The sequence below is a fragment of the Cnephaeus nilssonii genome (assembly GCF_951640355.1).
Source record: "Cnephaeus nilssonii genome assembly, chromosome: X".
Classification (NCBI taxonomy): domain Eukaryota; kingdom Metazoa; phylum Chordata; class Mammalia; order Chiroptera; family Vespertilionidae; genus Cnephaeus; species Cnephaeus nilssonii.
Window position 1 is genome coordinate 71,326,746 of NC_137071.1, and position 19,175 is coordinate 71,345,920.

General features: G+C 41.6%; 1 protein-coding gene and 1 pseudogene across 2 annotated transcripts in view; one reads left to right on the forward strand and one right to left on the reverse strand.

Annotated features, from left to right (window-relative positions):
* Positions 1–19,175, forward strand: part of IL1RAPL2 (interleukin 1 receptor accessory protein like 2) — a gene marked incomplete at both ends in the record, with an annotated part of 1,477,463 nt that overhangs the window by 63,104 nt on the left and 1,395,184 nt on the right. The gene's annotated exons all lie outside the window — the stretch shown is intronic.
* LOC307095176 (large ribosomal subunit protein eL33-like) lies at positions 8,971–9,300 on the reverse strand (annotated as a pseudogene). Its single transcript has one exon. The product of its transcript is annotated as a large ribosomal subunit protein eL33-like (transcript).

Here is a 19,175-nt window from a genome sequence, read left to right on the forward strand (position 1 = left end):
GTGTGTCAGCACTGAGACGCGTAGCCATTTCTGATGACATGCGGCCGCTGAGGCGAGGATGAAATATTTGCTGCTCCTGAGGATGAAACATTTGTGAAATAATGTTTTTTCCTCAAAGTGACACACTACCCAAGCTATGCTCAGTTTTTTGGCGAAGTTTGACACACCAAGCTCAAAAGGTTGCCCATCACTGGTTTAGGCTTATATGTATGCATACAAGTCCTTGGTTGTTCTATCCCCCTTACCCCCAATCTGCCCTACTTTCCCACTGAAGTTTGATGGTCTGATCAATGCTTCTCTGTCTCTGGATCTGTTTTTGTTCATCAGTTTATGTTGTTCATTATATTCCACAAATGAGTGAGATCATGTGATATTTATCTTTCTCTGACTGACTTAATTTGCTTAGCATAATGCTCTCCAGCTCCACCCATACTGTTGAAAATGGTAGAAGTTGCTTTCTTTTTACATCAGCATAGTATTCCATTGAGTAGATGTACCACAGTTTTTTTATCCACTCATCTGCTAATGGGCACTTAGGCTGTTTCCAAATTTTAGCTATTGTAAATTGTGCTGCTGTGAAAATAGTGGTGCATATATCCTTTCTGATTGGTGTTTCTATTTTCTTGGGATATATTCCTAGAAGTGGGATCACTAAGTCAAATGGGAGTTCCATTTTTAACTTTTTGAGCAAACTCCATACTGTTCTCCACAGTGGCTGCACCAGTCTACATTCCTACTAGCATTGCACGAGGGTTTCCTTTTCTCCTCATCCTTTTTTTTTTAAATTTCTTTATTGACTAAGGTATCACATATTTGTCCTCATCCCCCCATTCCCATCGCACACCCCTCCCCAAGCATGACCCCACCCCCCTGTTGTCCTTAACCACTGGTTAGGTTCATATGCATGCACACAAGTCCTTTGGTTGATCTCTCCCCTTTACCCTCACCTCCTCTACCCTCCCTTTGAGGCCTGACAGTCTGATCCATGCCTCCTTGTTTCTGGGTCTGTTCTTGTTCATCAGTCTATGTTGTTCATTATTTCCCCTAGATGAGTGAGATCATGTGCTATTAGAAATACACTTATAAGAACCGAAAATGAGAAAAGCAATAATGGTTATGCTGACAGGCAAATGAATTAGTCTGTAGTGAGTTTCTTTCTGGGCCAACAGTTCTTTTGAGATCCAATGTCAATGTCAAACAGTTCCTTATGTGTACATGTCAGCAATGACATTTCTGTTCTGGATGGTGGACAAATGGTGGTAATGCAGGTCCGACTCTCTCTAGTTTGGTCCTGGGCAACCTGCAGCACACACAGCTGCTGACTGCTACTATGGCAAGGCATCGTCAGCGTCTTCCATCTCTGGACTGCTTCTCTTCTGTCTTGATGGCTGGAGTAGTCCTGTCAATTCCTCTCTGTTGCTGGAATCCACATGGTCTTGGAGTTGTTTTCTGAAAATATACAATCATATTCTTGACCAAAAGTTAATAAAGGTATATTTTCTACAAATTTGACATTGATCCTATTTTATTTTTTGCCCAAATGATTTTCCTCTGGCTTGTTTTGACACCTTGTGTGTTTTTCATGGGTGTCTTGCTTTTAGCCTTACAATTAGCCTTTTGCACTCAGATGTCGAGTGTGACTCGACACGATTAGCATCGGTAGCAGCTCTTTTTATACTCTTTGAATGTATCAATAATTTGAAATATAAAAAAATCCAAATAAGTTTGTATGAAAAGAAACTCCAGTTTTTTATTCTACTGCCACGCTTTGTAAAATCTGGGGTATTTAAAAAATTAAATCCCGAGTAAAATAAAGGAATTGAGAAAAAAGCAAGCGGGTGCAAAGGGTTAACTTTCTAAAGTATTAATTTTCTAGATGTAATTTACTTACAGGATATTTTTCCTTACATGATATTATTCTACTATCCCCCCTTTTTTGATTTAAATATTAGGAGGCTTATGAAAATTTTATAATGTAGTCTTAATGGCTTTAAAATTTTATTTTTTTGCACTATAATGTTACTGTTTTAGGTTCATTACATGGTGCACAATTTTTTCATGAGATGAACTACCAATAAAAATTTTAGTTAACCCTTTAGGAACACCTTTTTGTCCAGTACAATTAATTTTTCTAGCATATTCGCTTGTTTCAACTAGCCAATTTAAATTTGCCTGAGAACTTGACTACTATTTTACTGTCAAATTTATTACTCTAACAAAAATCTTATTTTACCCTGTAAATATTAGTGGAAAGGATTATTTGCCTTCTTGAGTAGGTCCTGAGCATTCCTGGTGGTAGGCTGGATTTAGATATCATAAACCCACTTCCCCACACCATGGGTACAAGACAACTGAAACAATTCTTGTTGGAGTGAGAGGGCAGCTGCTGTCGGCCAAGTCTCTGTCGGTCACCTGGGTCCTGATCTGAGCTGGGCATGGGAAGCACGAAGCATCCATGGGGGCAGGAGACCTCCCTCAGAAGGGGCTAGGGTTCAGGCCCCTGCAATGTTGGGTGGGTGAGGGTCTGTGCCCCACCTCTGTTGATCCTCAAATTCTCTCCTGATGCCCCACTGCGACTGTGCCTGTCTTGGGTTGTTCCTCCCTTGAGGAATCTTACCCGTCTTTGACTAACCAGCCATCCTCCGGGGCTAAGCAGGGTGACATGAGATTCAGGTTTATCTCCTTGGTAGCCTATTCCCCCGTGGCCTCTATGCCCAGCATCTGCCTTGGGATCCCCTCACCTGCTGGCGGGGCCCCAGCACTGATCACGTATCTTGGGGAACCTGACTTTCTTCTACAGGGAGGGCTCAGATCGCCCCACTGGGCGAGAGACAGATCCATGGCACCAGTCATCATGAGACTTCAACCTCGACACGAACAGAGAGCTCATGCAACAGCTGTGAGCAATTGAATTGTGAGAAGAGGCTCTCTCTTGGCCTAAAGGGTAAGAGGGACCAATATAGAATGCTCAGGTGTCTTCCCAGGAGGCCCTCTACACAATGAAAGGGATTAAATCCTTACATGTCCTTTTTAAATTGCTGCCAGACATTCAAAGAATCAGTTTGTAAGTTTGTTTGGGATAATTGCATATTATGCTGTTATAATTCTAAAATATCAAGATATGTGTTATATTTGTCTGCAAGCACCAAACAGATGATTTATTTATTTATTTTTTTATCCCCAAGGGTGTGAGGAACTATTATAAGTACTGGGGGTCATCCAAATCTGGGAAAAATTTTAATGACAGTGTAGAATAATATCATGTAAGGATATTCTTTGTTCTAGTCCATGGCACTTCCCTTTCAAACAGGCTGTCCATTTCTTTTTATATAGACAAGGTCTTAGTTACATTTTTTGCACCTCTACCGGGGGCAAGTAGTGATAGTAGTGACACCCTTTCTTTGGTCTCCTCACAAGTCAGAAACCTCTCTTTAATTGTACACCCAAAGGGGCATTGTTTTGATTTTGTGTCATACAAAAGGGAAGCTGGGTGGAGACCCCTGCGTATTTATACATTTTTGACCCACCCATGGACCTCTTGGATAACCAAGGTGTTTGGTATTATTGGTAACTACATTAGTCAGGGGATCAGCCCACGTAAGGGGTCTTACCCATGAAGGGTCAGAAGCATAAGTCGAAAATAATTACCTTCTTGTCCCAGGTAAAATTACCGTACATCTGATGATTGCTAGCGTGGCTAGAAAGGCGTTCTCGGGCATTCTTGGGTTTCAAGTTACCTCACAATTTCTTCCCTGAGTTTTGACGTTCTGATTGATATTTCTCTGTTTCTGGATCTATTTTTTTCCCCATCAGTTTATGTTGTTCATTATATTCCACAAATGAGTGAGATCATGTGATATTTATCTTTCTGTGCCTGGCTTATTTCACTAAGCATAACGTTCTCCACCTCCATCCATATTGCTGCAAATGGTAAGAGCTCCTTCTTTTTTACCGCAGCATAGTATTCCATTGTGTAGATGTACCACAGTTTTTTAATCCACTCATCTGCTGATGGCCACTTAGGCTGATTCCAAATCTTAGCTATGGTGAATTGTGCTGCTATGAACATAGGGGTGCATATATCCTTTCTGATTGATGTTTCCAGTTTCGTGGGATATATTCCTAGAAGTGGGATCACTGGGTCAAATGGGAGTTCTATTTTTAGATTTTTAAGGAAACTCCATACTGTTCTCCACAGTAGCTGCACCAGTCTGCATTCCCACCAGCAGTGCACGAGGGTTCCTTTTTCTCCACATCCTAGCCAACACTTAACATTTGTTGACTTGTTGATAATGGCCATTCTGACAGGTGTGAGATGGTACTGCGTTGTTGTTTTGATTTGCATCTCTCTAATGATTAGTGATTTAGAGCAGGTTTTCATATGGCTCTTGGCCTTCCTTCTGTCTTCTTTCGAAAAGTGTCTATTTAGATCAGTTGCCCATTTTTTGATTGGGTTGTTTATCTTCTTTTTGTTAAGCTGCATGAGTTCCCTGTAAATGTTGGAGATTATACACTTATCGTTGATATCGTTGGCAAATATGTTCTCCCATGCAGTGGGCTTTCTTGTTGTTTTATTGATGGTTTCCGTTGCTGTGCAAAATCTTTTTATTTTGATGCAGTCCCATTTGTTTATTTTCTCTTTAGCGTCCATCGCCCTAGGAGAAGTATCAGCGAAGAAGTTCTTTTGGCATATGTCAGAGATTTTTCTGCCTGTAGATTCCTCTAGTATTTTTATGGTTTCCTGTCTTATGTTTAAGTCCTTGATCCATTTTGAGTTTATTTTTGTGTATGGTGTAAGTTGGTGGTCTAGTTTCATTTTTTTGCATGTATCTGTCCAATTTTCCCAACACCATTTATTGAAGAGACTGTCTTGACTCCATTGTATGTTCATGCCTCCTTTGTCAAATATTAATTGAGCATAGTGATTTGGATCAATTTCTGGGTTCTCTATTCTATTCCATTGATCTATATGTCTGTTCTTGTGCCAATATCAGGCAGTTTTGAGAACAGTGGCTTTGTAATATAGCTTGAAATCTGGTATTGAGATCCCTCCTACTTTGTTCTTCTTTCTCAGGATTGGTGTAGCTATTCAGGGTCTTTTTTTATTCCAGATGAATTTTTGGAAAGTTCGTTCTAGGTCTGTGAAGTATGCCATTGGTATTTTAATGGGAAGTGCATTGAAATTATAGATTGCTTTGGGTAGTATGAACATTTTGATGATGTTGATTCTACCAATCCATGAACATGGTATGTTCTTCCATCTGTTTATGTCTTCCTCTATTTCTTTTTTCAGTGTTGTGTAGTTTTCCACGTAAAGATCTTTTACCTCCTTAGTTAAGTTTATTCCTAGGTATCTTAATTTTTTTGGTGTGATGGTAAATGGGATTGCTTTTTTAGTCTCTCTTTCTGTAAGTTCATTATTGGTGTATAGAAATGCCATAGATTTCTTAGCGTTTATTTTGTATCCTGCTACTCTGCCGAATTCATTTATTAAGTCTAATATTTTTTTGATGGAGTCTTTTGGGTTTCTATGTACAGTATCATGTCATCTGCAAATAAGGACAGTTTTACTTCTTCTTTTCCAATTTGGATGCCTTTTATTTCTTCTTCTTGTCTGATTGCAATGGCTAGTATTTCCAACACTATGTTGAACAGGAGTGGTGAGCGTGGGCATCCTGTCTTGTTCCTGTTTTTAGGGGAAATGGTTTTAGTTTTTGCCCATTGAGTATGATGGTGGCTGTGGGTTTATCATATATGGCTTTTATGATGTTGAGGTATGATCCTTCTATTCCCATCTTGCTGAGAGTTTTTATCAAGAAAGGGTGTTGGATTTTATCAAATGCTTTTTCTGCATCAATTGATATGACTATATGGTTTTTATCTCTCAATTTGTTTATGTGATGTATCACGTTTATTGATTTGTGAATATTGTACCATCTTTGCATCCTAGGGATAAATCCTACTTGGTCATGGTGTATGATCTTTCTGTTGTACTGCTGGAGTCGATTTGCTAGAATTTTGTTGAGGATTTTGCCATCTATGTTCATGAGGGATATTGGCCTGTAATTCTCTTTCATTGTGTTATCTTTATCTGGTTTTGGTATTAACACACAAGGGTTTCAGGATCCAGCATCTGGGGATGTGGGAATCTTGGAGTCTGTGGCTGAAACAATGTGACCTTGCCCAGGGAGACAAGTCCTCAGCAACTCACCAAGTTGTCCAGAGGAAGGCAGCAGGGAGGGGGATGTCATGGATCCTGCTGAGGAAGCCATGCACCCTTGGTTGGAGAGGCACATGTCCAGTGGCTGCTCACAGAGGGGCCCAGGAGCTGTCTTCAAGGGGTGTGTGCTTGTGGGGCCCACATGCTGGATCTGAGTGATTGTGGTGTGCCACCGGCCCCATGTGGGGAGAAGTCCCAGTTTCTGCTTTGGGGGATGTGTGCCCTTGGTTGGATATGCATACTTAGTGGCTACTTACAGAGGCACCGAGGTGCTGTCTGCTGGGGCGGTGGACTCAGGGGGCCCATGTGCTGAAGCGGCGCTCTCATGCCGACTGGATGCCAGCAGCCGGGGTCGTGCCTTGCAGCGGCTCAGAGAAGCACCCAGGGGGTGCCTGCTGGGGCAGCGGGCTCAGGGGTTTGTGTGCTGGATTGGCGTACCTGCAATGACCTGAGGTCAGCAGCCAAGGAGGGGGAAGTCTGAGTTTCTGTTGCTAGGGCTTTGTGCCCTTGGTTGGATAGGAGTGCACCTAATGGCAGCTCAGAGAATCACCTGGGAGTCACCTTCTGGGGCAGCGGCCTCAGGGGGCCTGCATGCTGAAACCATGTGACAGCAGTGTCTGTGGGTAGGCAGCCAGAAAGGGGGAAGTCCGAATTTCTATCGGGGCTGTGCGCCCTTGTTTGGATCTGAACATGCCCAGCAGGGGCTCAAGGAGGCACCCAGGAGCTGCCTATAAGGGAGCTCAGTAGGCCTTCATCCTGGAAAGGTGCCACTGCCATGTCTGGAAGTCAGCAGCCAGGGAGGGGGAAGTCCAAATTTTTGCTGCCTTAAGCCCTTGGTTGAATTTGCATGTGCCCAGCGGGGGCTCACAGATGTACCCACGAGCCTCCTGTCAGGGTGGTGGGACTCAGGAAGCCTGCACACTGGAAAGACATGACTGTGGTATCTGGTGGTTGGCAGCTATGGAGGAGGAAGACTCAGTTTTTGCTGCTGGGGCCTTACGGCCTTGGTTGGATTCACACATGCCCAGTGACTGCTCACAGAGGTACGTGGGAGCTGTTTGCCAGGGCAGCACACTCAGAGGGGCCCTTTCACTGAAGCTGCCTGACTGAGATGTTGGTGGGCAGGCAGCCAGAATGGGGGGGGGTCCGAATTTCTACTGCCTGGGGCTGTGCATCCTTGTCTGGATATGAATGCCCCCAGTGGGGGCTCACAGCAGCACCCAAGAACCAACTTTGGGACAATGGGATCAGGAGGCCTGCGCACTGGAAAATCATGACTGTGGTGCCCGGAGGTCAGTAACTGTGGAGTGGGAAGGCTCAGGTTTTGCTGCTGGGGTGTTGCGCCCTTGGTGAGATTCATGCGCACCCAGTGGCCACTCACAGAGGCTCCCGGGTGCCATTTGCCAGTGCGGCGCCCTTAGAGGGGCCTTTGCGCTGCAGCCACGTGACCAAGGAGTCTGTGAGCAGGAAGCCAGGAGTGGGAGAAGTCCGAATTTCTACTGCCACGGCCTTGTGCCCTTTGTTGGATTCATACGCAACCAGTGGTGGCTCACAGAGGCACCTGGTGTCTGTTTGCCAGTGCAGCACACTCACGCACCCAGAGGGACCCTGGCACTGAAGCTGCATGACCAAGGTGTCTGTGGGCAGACAACTGGGAAGGGAAATTCAGAATTTCTACTGCTGGGGCTATGTGCCCTTGTTTGGATAAGAGTGCACCCAGCAGGGGCTCACAGCAGCACCCAAGAGTGGCCTGTCGGGGGGTGGGCTCAGGAGGTGCAACTTAGGTGTCCAGAGGTCAGCAGCTGGGGAGGGGGGAAGTTGCACTTACTGCTGCAGGAGCCATGCACCCTTGGAAGTGGACATCCTAGGGCAGTGATAGCGAACCCATGACACGCGTGTCAGCACTGACACGCGTAGCCATTTCTGATGACACGCAGCTGCTGAGGCAGCCGCATGCCGAGGATGAAACATTTGCTGCTCCTGAGAATGAAACATTTGCGAAATAATGTTTTTTCCTCAAAATGACACACTACCCGAGTTATGCTCAGTTTTTTGGCGAAGTTTGACACACCAAGCTCAAAAGGTTGCCCATCACTGTCCTAGGGTCTGCAGGTCTGTGGGTGGGGCAGCAAGATTTTGGCTCTAGTGGCTGCAAGGTCATGGGTGGTGTTCAAGGTCAGTCTGAGTGGTGGTGCTGATGAGTTCTAGAAAAGTCCGCTCTCCCCTTCAAGATGGTATGGTCTCTGTGCCCGAGCCCCACAGCCCAGGAAGTGCCTGCAGCGGTGATAGGTGCTCCCTGTCCAGGAGAGCCTGGTCTATCAGTCCCTGCTACTCCTGCCGGATTTAACTGTCCCTCACTCACTCATACACATACCACACACATCCACACACTCTCCTTTCACCCCCTCACTCCCTCACACCCTCTCCCTTACCTCCATCCTGCCAGTTGCCATCTTCTGAAAACCCCTTACTTCTTCAAATAGGTTTTCAATATCTTGCTCTCACTCTTCTTCTGGCACTCCCATAATGCGGATGTTGGTATGCTTGAAGTTGTCCCCGAGGCTCCTTACACTATCATCATATTTTTGGATTCTTATTTCTCTTTGCTCTTCTGGTTGGGTGATTTTGTTTCCTCATATTTAAAATCATTTATTTGATTCTCAGAATCCTCTACTGTTGTATCCCTGTATATTACTCTTTTTTTGGGGGTGGTCAAGAAAACAAATTTGTTTTATTTATTTTCAGTAAGTTTAAATCATTGATGGGTACAGCATTACATGGATTCTGTGTCTAATAGCCTTAACAGGAAGGTTGCTTCAGAATTTAGCACAAACCATTCCACTGTTTCCATGAGCACGAGTTACCTTTCCCCAGATTACTCTGGTTTTGTTTGGTTTGCCACCAGGAGTCACTGTGTTGTACTTTGCTTTGTACACATAAGTACATCTCTTGCCTAGATAGAATTCAGTTTCATCTAGCGCATAAAAACCTTCAATTTTAAGAACTGTGTGCTCCCTCTGGTTCTGGAGACCCCACTTATAGCCAGAATAAATGGCCTTGGACCATAGCCTTCCAGACATATTTGTTCTTATAGAAGTCCTGTTCCTAGCAGGCCTCCACAGGGTCCAAGATGGCAGAAAAAATATATTACTTATTATTTCTGTCAATTTATGCTTAATTTCTGACTGGTCCTTTTCTTTTTCTTTCTTTCTTCTTTTTTTTTTTTTTGCATTCTCATTAAGATTCTTGAAAGTCTCACTAAGTCTCTTGGAGGTTTCTAGAAGATTCCTGAGTAACCTTATAACCATGGTTTTGAACTCTATATCTAGTAGTTTGCTTTCTTCCATTTATTTCATTAGTGACATGTTTCTTTGTTTCTACATTTTGACTGCTTCCCTGTGTGTTTTTCTATGTATTTGGTAAAGCTGCTATATCTCCTTGTGTTGGTAGAGTGGCCTTGTGCAGGTGTCCTATAGGGCCCAGTGGCTCAGCCTCCCCAGTCACCTGAGGTAGACACTCTAGGTGCACCCCTTTGTGGGCTTTGAGCACAATCTTGGTGTAGTTGAGACTTGATTATTGTTGGTGCCACTGGGAGGAATTGACCTCCAGTCCAATTGGCTATGAGGACCAGTTGCAACTACAGTGAGAGAGCTGCTATGCAAGAGACACCTCTATGGAGCAGGACTTGCTTCATTGGGGCTTTGCTATTCACTGAGATGGCCCCATGAGTGTGTCACTTATGGATGTGTAGAATTGTAATCTTGTATGGTCTGACACTGACCATTGGGTACATTGCTCTTGGGTCTCCAGGAAGGTGCAAAGTCAGCCACTGTCTGGGGCCACCCAGCAGGACCTACAGAGAGATCTGAAGATTCCTCCTCTTTGTCTCAGGTTTGGAAGTGCCCAGATGAGGCCCATCTGTGAAGCAAGGCAGGCTGTGCTGGTGCCAGGTCTTGGGCCTTGTATTGATAGGTTTGTGGCAACTGGTCAAGCTGCAGTTTATTTGAGAGATTTTAGCCTGAGCAAGGACAAGACATCCATATGCAAAAGCTGCTGCACACAACTTGGATGGGGTGGTAAATTGGATGAGGTGGGGTCTTAGGGAATCACTAGGGTGGAGCAAACAGAAATGGCTTTCAGTCAGCCCTGTGACAGGTGAGGTCCCAGCACAGGAACAATGATACCTGCCAGCACCTCTATCTGGGAGAAAGCTGTCCCCTGAGTTCCTGCCCTGATGACAGGATATCCAGTTCCTCCTCATATGTGTCTGTGTCCCCCAAAGCTTATCCCTGGTGCTAGAGCTCAGAGGAAGCAGAAACTTGTAAATTCAGTTAGTGGCGTCGGCCTCTTAAGAGAAGCAGCTGGGTCTCCAGCAGCCTCTGTGTCACTGAGCCCCAATACACACCGGTTTTTACAGTCTGTAGTTCTTACTGCCCATAGTGACTTATTTTCTCAGCTCTGGGACCCTGGGCTGGGTGTCTGGTGTAGGGCTGAGACCACTTATTCCTCTGGGTGGCCTCCACAGGGATGATCTCCTCCCGATTGTGAAAGTGGCCCATGTGAGTGCCAGACCTACCTGTTCCACACCTCTGCCCCTTCTACAAGTTTCTGTGTGCTTTCTTCTTTACTTCTCTAGTTGTAGAACTTCCATTCAGCCGCTCTCTGGCAGTTCCGGATGATGGTTATTCTGTATTTTAGTTGTAATTTTGATGTGGTTGTGGGAGGCAGCGAGTACCAGCATTCCTGGTTCCTCCAGCCTGATCTGAATATTTTTATGTCATAACTAAAGCTTGTCAGTCTACTCTTATCTATAAAGGAGCCAAGTATCATCAGTGCTTTTCATTACAGTAAAACCTTGATTCTCAAATGTCTCCCATCTTCAATAATTTAGTTCTTGACCAAATTGTTCACAGGGGGTTGAGGGTGGTGGGAGGAATGTCTTAGTTGTCAAATAAATCTTCTGTTTTCCACTAGACAACCCTTTCATGCTGATACCTATATGATCAGTCATGTGTCCTCTCAGGTGACAAAGGAGAGGATGTGTGAGTATGAGTCAGTTACCATTAAACCCAGAGTTGTTAACATCTCAGGAAATTGTGTTGTGAATATTTTTGTGGGTATTTTCTTTTGCTGCTGATTATTATTATTAGATACATACAGTAAGTTGCCATGAGTCTAAGAAGGTTAGTGATAGCAGCAAAGTGAAAAGGAAAGTTTGAGAACAACAATAGAGCTTAAAAAAGAAATTATTGCGAAGTATAATAGAGGTGTTTGCGTGTCTGATCTGGCTACAGAGTATGGAATGGAGAAATCAAAGGTTAGCACAATTTTAAAATATAAAGAGACCATCAAGAGTGCTGATGTTGCTAAGAGTATGAAAATGCTCAAGAAACAACAATCACATGCGACTGACAGCAGCTGAAGAGCTCTCTTCAGAGGAGGAGGGAAGAGAGGAAATTCCTACTTAGCTAGCCAAGGAAATGCCTGGGACATTGAGAGAAATGAAAGTTTATTGAGCAATATCAGCCTGCAAAGAATAGCAAACCTGTGATGTCAGGAAGAGCCTTTGCAAACAAAAGGTGAGCAGTAAGGTGAGCAATAAATGATGTTGTCTGACTGCCTTTAAAGAGCACAAACATCTGATTGTTGTAGGTCAAGACTCAGAATTTTCAATGAATATTGATTTCTTTAATTGCAAAGGCATGCCAGGAAGAAGGCAAAGAAAGCACTTGTATTTTTTGCAACAAAAAACATAAAACAAAACAAGAATGAAACAAACAAACAAAATCTTTACTATTTGATTTTTTCAGCCCACTCTGCTTCAGACTAAGGTTGTTCAAGACTATTTTGTAAATAAAGGATAAAGTCACCCTATATTTGTTTCTTGAAAAGAATATATGAAGATTTGGATATGCTTGATTCCTACTTTAAGTTGCCATAATGTTTTGTAGAAAGTACTAGTGCATCATCCACTTTTTTGGTCAGGCAAAGGAGTGGCCAAGGAAGTGGTTTGTGTGTGGGGGTGTCTTCTCTAGTAATACTGACCCCCTTCTGCTGAGATTTGTGTGACCCCTGATTTATTATCAAAAAAATCTGTCATAAGAGTTTACCTATATAAGAAAAAAAGTAAAGCTTTGAAATTGAAGCAAGGGAATTACCAGCTCAATGTTAGCTTCAACTCATAAATTATGAAGGAGGGTTGAGAAGCCTGAATTTAATAAGATGAAGAAGTATTTTAGAAGAGATCAATAAAATTTATAGGTATTTAATAGAAAGCATATGGGCAAGTGTTTTCTAAATCTGGAAGCTTTGTGGGGAATATCCTGGTAATCATAGTTATATGCTATCCCTGGTCCCAGCTTCAGCCAAAGAATTGATCCAACTATTTCTAGCTCTAAGGAAGCTGGCCTAGCCTCAGAATGTCCTAAGGCAGTGGTCAGCAAACTCATTAGTCAACAGAGCCAAATATCAACAGTACAACTATTGAAATTTCTTTTAAGCTGAAACCGGTTTGGCTCAGTGGATAGAGCGTCGGCCTGCGGACTGAAAGGTCCAGGTTCGATTCCGGTCAAGGAGAGCCAAAATTTTTAAACTTAAACTTCTTCTAATGCCACTTCTTCAAAATAGACTCACCCAGGCTGTGATATTTTGTGGAAGAGCCACACTCAAGGGCCCAAAGAGCCGCATGTGGCTCACGAGCCACAGTTTGCTGACCACGGTCCTAAGGAGTCAACTTTGCTGTGGCTCATTCCTGCCCTCTTAAGACTAGTTTAAATCAGGGTATTCATTGCTGTCCTTTGAGCATGTAGGTACACCAATCAATGTATTAGCAGGACAGGGGTTTGTATAATTTATCTGTATGAACAGCTGGACATTTTTGACCTTCTATTCTTTATCACCTGGTCTCCTTTATGACAAGTACTCTGTCTGGTCCTGTGCTCACAGCTCTTTGTATGTTCCCCCTACCACAGGATGAGTTTCATTTTACTTGGTAAAATAGTTTTTTTAATGCAACTAGTAGCTAGCTGATTATATGGCTGTTTCCCTCACCAGACTCTGAACTAAGAATAAGAAGAATAAGATCATGTCTTATCCTCTTTTATATTACCAGCACCTAAAGTAAGTGATCTATCAATGTTCTACAAATGAATGAGCCTGAATTGTGGCCCAGGACCAAGAATGAAGGTGAAGATAATCACACTAGTAATAGTTGACCTTTATTGAGCATTTACTATGTACCAGGCATTGTATTGAATAGCAAAATGAATTATATTATTTAATACTGACAACCATCCAATGGGGTATAATTATTATCCAGATTTATACATCAGAACACTGAGGGTCAGAAAGGTTAAGTTATTTGCCTAAAGACACATAGCTAATAAGTGTTGGAGTAAGGATTCAAACCTGGAGATATCAGTTTCCAAACCTTCACCACTACATTGCCTGTTACAATCTCAAACTTGTGAGAACCAAATAAGCTTGGCGTGCCTGATGGTGAGGTTAGAGTGACTTTAGTTTTCTGGGCCTAATCTATCTTCACATTAGAATAGATCTTAATGAAAATTATCCCAGAAATCTGGGGAGTTACTATTGACATCAAAGATTCTTCCAGAAGGGCAGAGATTACTCTTAATTTGAGGATAAGAATGCTAGTGCTGGAAGAGACTTCTGTGGCATTGTGTTATTTGGTTCAAATGGTTGTTTTATAATTCCCCCTCATCAGATTATGTATGTATGTGAAAATAGACTGATCTACTTTCCTGATGTTGTGGATCTGAACCACTAAGAATGGGTCACAGGTATTCCTGGCAGAGGGATAATTTATGAAGGTCTTGACATGGGAAAGAGCTTGGCATATTAAATGAGTGCAGTGGTGGCCAGTGTGGCTGAAGCTCAGGGACCGAGTGGCAGAGACACTAGATAAGCCTAGAGAGGGGGGTTGTTAACTGATTAAGAATCTCCATTGAACTCAGGGCTAGTGTGTTGGAACAGCATTATGAATGAAGAAATGATAATAAATGGAGATTGTCTCCTACTTTCAGTGAAGTAAATCCCTTGAATATATTGGTGATGGCCCCTTTGTTGGATTCCCTCCTATGATGGATTGTGTTCTAAGAAAATTTCAGGATGTAGTCAAGCCCTCATTTATACTCAGAATATGTTCCCAAAGATAATAGCACTTATGAAAAATTCAAGATAAAGAGTTTGGGTCAAGATTATATAGATAGATATATAGATAGCTATAGGTGTAGGTATAAATACAGATAATTAAATGAAATGAGATTAAACTCAACATACTTTCATAGAATTACTAGGCATGTTGAAACCTTTAGTAACTAATTACAACTTAATAAAATAACAACTTAATTCCCACTTTCCTTTTGGATTTACAATCTACATAAATTATTCATCTAATGGTTAATCACCTGACTCCCTTGTTAGACTTTAATGAGATAGCCTGAGGTTTGCAGGAAAGGATTCTTGAAATACTCCAGGATTCATAAAACTCAGGGGGCACTGGGAAGCTGGGCCTCCTTCTTTTCTGGTGGGGTGGTGAGAAGATATCCACATTTTTTAGTTTTCTCCACAGAGGTAGTGAAATTGGAGGAGAGGTTGTGTTGGTAGATGACCTGGCCACAAGTGGAAGGGGACTAACGTTTACTGAATGCCTACCAAGAGTCAGGTATCTTACATTTATTAACTCATTTAATTGACACAACAACCATTTGAGGTAGGTGCTATTAATGACCATTTTAGAGATTAGGAGACTGAGACTCAGATAGCTAGTTAAGATCACATAGCTAGTTAAGTTATGGAGCAGAAATAAAATACCCAATAATTCTCTCTGCCTGTTAAGTTGTCCCTTTTCAGATTCCCCTTTGCCCAATTCTCACTTTTCCTAACATCTGCCTTCTTTTTGCCTCTTGGGTTTTCAACCAGCAAGTGGATATTCAATTTGGAAGTTAGGGCCTAATAGGGAGGAAGACCCAGCTATGTATGATTTGGTGACCAGGTAGCCTTTTTAATTCTAGAATATGAACATCTTGCCAGTTGAATAGCCTTAAGGTTAAAAATGAAAAATTAGTCTCTCATCTCTCCCACTGTCCCTGCTTATTGCCTGATACCCCGTAGTAATTTGTCCTTTATTCCTCTCCAGCTGTAGGAAATTGACCCCCAGGAATAATTTCTTGGCCTGAATTCAGAATGAATTGTGTACCATGAACCAAAAATGAAGTGCTTTAAATAAGGTTTCTCGATACGGGAGAGCTCCAGGTAGGTTAGAGGGGAGAGGGAAGTCTATTTTGGGTATGGATGCTTAGCGGCAGTGAGGAGTACCTTTGGCAGCCTAAAGCCAGAATAAAAGCAATGGGAACTTGGTAGCCTGGAGAGGGAATTCTATGAATAAGAATTCTTTAAAGGCAAGGATCATGTCTTGGTTTTTGTTTCCAGCACCTAATACAGTGACTTGCATATATTAGGTTCTCAGTAAATGTTTATGAAACATTCAAGTGTAAAATTTTAAAAACAAGAATACTTATAAAGAAACACCTTTTTGGTATCTGGATACACCAAGGTTATGGGTTCAATCCCAGGTCAGGGCACATACAAGAATCAACCAATGAAGGCATAAATAAGTGGAACAACAAATTGATGTCTCTCTCTCTTCCTCCCTTCCTCCCTTCCTCCCCTCCCTCTCTCTCCCCGTCTGTCTCATTTCCTCTCTCTCTAAAATCAATCAATCGATCAATAAATCAATCAATATAAATTTTTAAAAAAGAAACACTTTTTTTGTTAATAGCTCTCTTTTAAAGTAATTCAGGCTATGAAAACAAAGTCAAGGAAGTATAGTGGCCCTTTAGAGGAACTGCTATGATTAACAAATAGGGATATTGATAATAGTTCCAAGTCTGCCATTAACTAGCTATGTGCCCATGGACAAGTCACTTAACTATGCTGTGCCCAGTTGTCTTAACTCTAAAAAGTAGAGGGTAGAATGTTCCTAAAATTCTTTTTATTCATATGCTTATTATTTTATGCACATAACAAAAATACCCAATAGTTATTTAGCTCCTGAGAATTTACAAAGACTCATGTACATTATCTCATTTCAGCCTCCCACAATGTTGTGAAATAAATATCATCAATTTTACAGATGAAGAAATCAAGGCTCAGATCAAGGAAGTAATTTCTACTACTACTGAGTACATCTTTTGACTCAAATCCTGTCCTTTTTCCTGTTAGCACACCTCTTTTCACATAGTAATTGCCTATATAAATAATGCTTCCAAGCTGCTTTAAAAAACACTTATTCCCTTATTTCCTCAAAAGTCTCTCCTCCAATTGTATTTGATTGTTAATTTACTCAGCAAACTCATTTCCAAATCTCAAGCTAGCCAAAGTTGACTTATTAAGAATTTTACATTCTGTGGTCTTAATTAATGAGGCTTTTTTTTTTCCTGTTCTTCTGCAGTGAGCCTTGGCTTTTAGGTAAAGAAAATGCATTTGCTCTGCTGGAAGCTTCTGCAGATTATGAGGGGTTGTACTTTTTAGCTGAGCTAGAAATGAAACCCATGTTCTAATTGAGCTATATCTATTCCAGCTAACAATAGAAAGTACATCCCAGTTGCTTTAATGTAGATTCATACATATTAGTGCAGATATTACATTATGAACAAAGAAACCTGCCCATATACCCATTTATAATATTAAAATTATTTGATATATCCAATGACAAAATATCAAATATACTACTGGACATTTTAACATGTATTATGTTAAATCATATTCTTTTACCACTTCGGTCCTCTCCCATTGGGAATGACTCTTTAAATGTACTGTATTTCCCTAGGGCATCACACACTGGCTAAGTTTCCATAATTTAATGAAGTATGAAGGGACTTTGGCAGATATTTCTGAACCTGTCAGATTTAACTGCTTGAAAATTCAATTAGTCAGGGGGAAAATAAATGGCTTTGGAGAATATATCAAAATTCAATTAGTCAGCAAATTGGGGTTGTTAGCCTACTCTTTGGGGTAATCTATCAAAAGAGAAAGGATACTTGACATATACGATCAACTGATTAAATGCATTAGCTCCTAATGAGTTGGCCAGAAAAGCTGGTATGAAAGAGTTCCAGTGGTAGGCATTACATAAATAAGTGTACAGATTGACTAATTGAGATATAGACAGAAGGTGTTTCCTTGCCCCCTTCTTTTAATTGATTGAAAGAGCCTGGCTCTAAGTTTTGATTTCTTTTAATAACTCATAGCACACGCTATTGGGTTGTGCAGTGACTAAGAGGTGAAGTGACTTAGGAAGCAAGGGAAATGCTGTAGAGCACAAGATTAAGGGATTGCTAGCATCTGAGCAAGGAGTTGGGGAGCATTGGCCTTCAAGTTACAACCAACTTCAATTATCCATTCTGTATATTATCTTTGGCAGATTATCAAACTCAGGTTACTTTCTCTTTGGTTTTCTAGCACACTCCTGGGCTGCCTTCCCAATTGGTGTGTGCTTGGGAAATACTGACTAATTTTAATACTAGCCTACCAAATTTAAAAGATGTGGAATATATGCTATTGAAATTTTTAAAAAATCATAAAATACATGATAAATTTTAGATTATCTGCTCTTTCAGGTTAAGTATATGTAATGACTTTACATGCCATAGGGAAGATCTATTGCATGATGCTTAAGAATATGGCTTTGGAGTCAGATAGACTGAATTTAAACCCCAGCTGCATTCTGGCTATGTGACCATGAGCAAATTACTTGTAGTTTTCAATGCTGCTGTGGCAGAGTAACCAAAAATCTGGATTCTACTGCCTGTTGCAATAAAAACCAAACTCCAAACTGAGTCAGGTGCTGGTAAAAGGAAAGAAGTTTATTCGAGTGCCAGCATCTCAAGAAGATGGGGGACTTTTCCCAGTACTCAAAACCCCATCTTAAGATATCAGTGCAGGCAGAGATTTTTATAAGGAAAAAGAGGGAAAAAAGAACAAAGAGACGGGGGGGGGGGTGAGGGAGGGGTATGGGCAATCCATCTTTCCCAGGAGTAAAGAGTAGGGAGGAGCTGAGGGAGTATAGCTTCCTAAGGTTTTTCTCTCCCTGTTTCTGCATTATCTCTCCAAATAGGAATTTGTAGTTTTATTGAGGACACCAGTGGATTTTTCCAGGCTGGCGCCAGGCCAGCTTTCCTTTCTCCCCAAAAGAGCCTTCATTTAAACTGTAAGAAAAGGCTACATAAGAAAGAATAACACTGGATTTTGTTTACACACTCTTAAGATACTAGAAGGTTGGCTGCAACCTTAAAACAAACAAAATACATAGCCTTTTTATCACTTAATTGGAATGTTAATTTGTGGTTATAGCAGCTCAGAAAATGATTGTTTTTCTGTGGTGGGCTGCTGGGCTTTCTCATTCAGAGATGCTCTCTGAAAATTTAAGAATTAATAGTTCTGAATAATGGCACATTCACTAAATGGTGCTTCAGATTATAGTGCTAAGAGATAGTTGTGGTTCCAAAGCTGATGACCAAGTAAAAAGCAGAACATGAAGAACAGTAATTTAATAGTATTTAAAACCTTTGAACAAACTAAACTCCTCTTTCTCTTCCTCACACCTTGCTTCAATGGTCATAGGCATGGCCACTTTCTGTATCTGAATCACTCTCCTCACCCTCTTCTGTTGCTTGTACTATTTCTGTGTCTTACCTACCATATGCCTCTTAACCATTCCTTTTGTGTCATAAAATAATTGCTGTGCATTGTCTTTTCCTCTCTCCCCATCCTCTGATCCCATTGTAGCTCTTTTATCCCTCCTCATCCTCTCATTTTGGTGCATGTAGTATTAAATCAGAGTATAATTAAAATATTTGTCAACTTCTTCAAAATTAAAAACAAATTGTGCCTCAGAGGACATGATCAAGAAAGTGAAAAGGCAACTGACAGA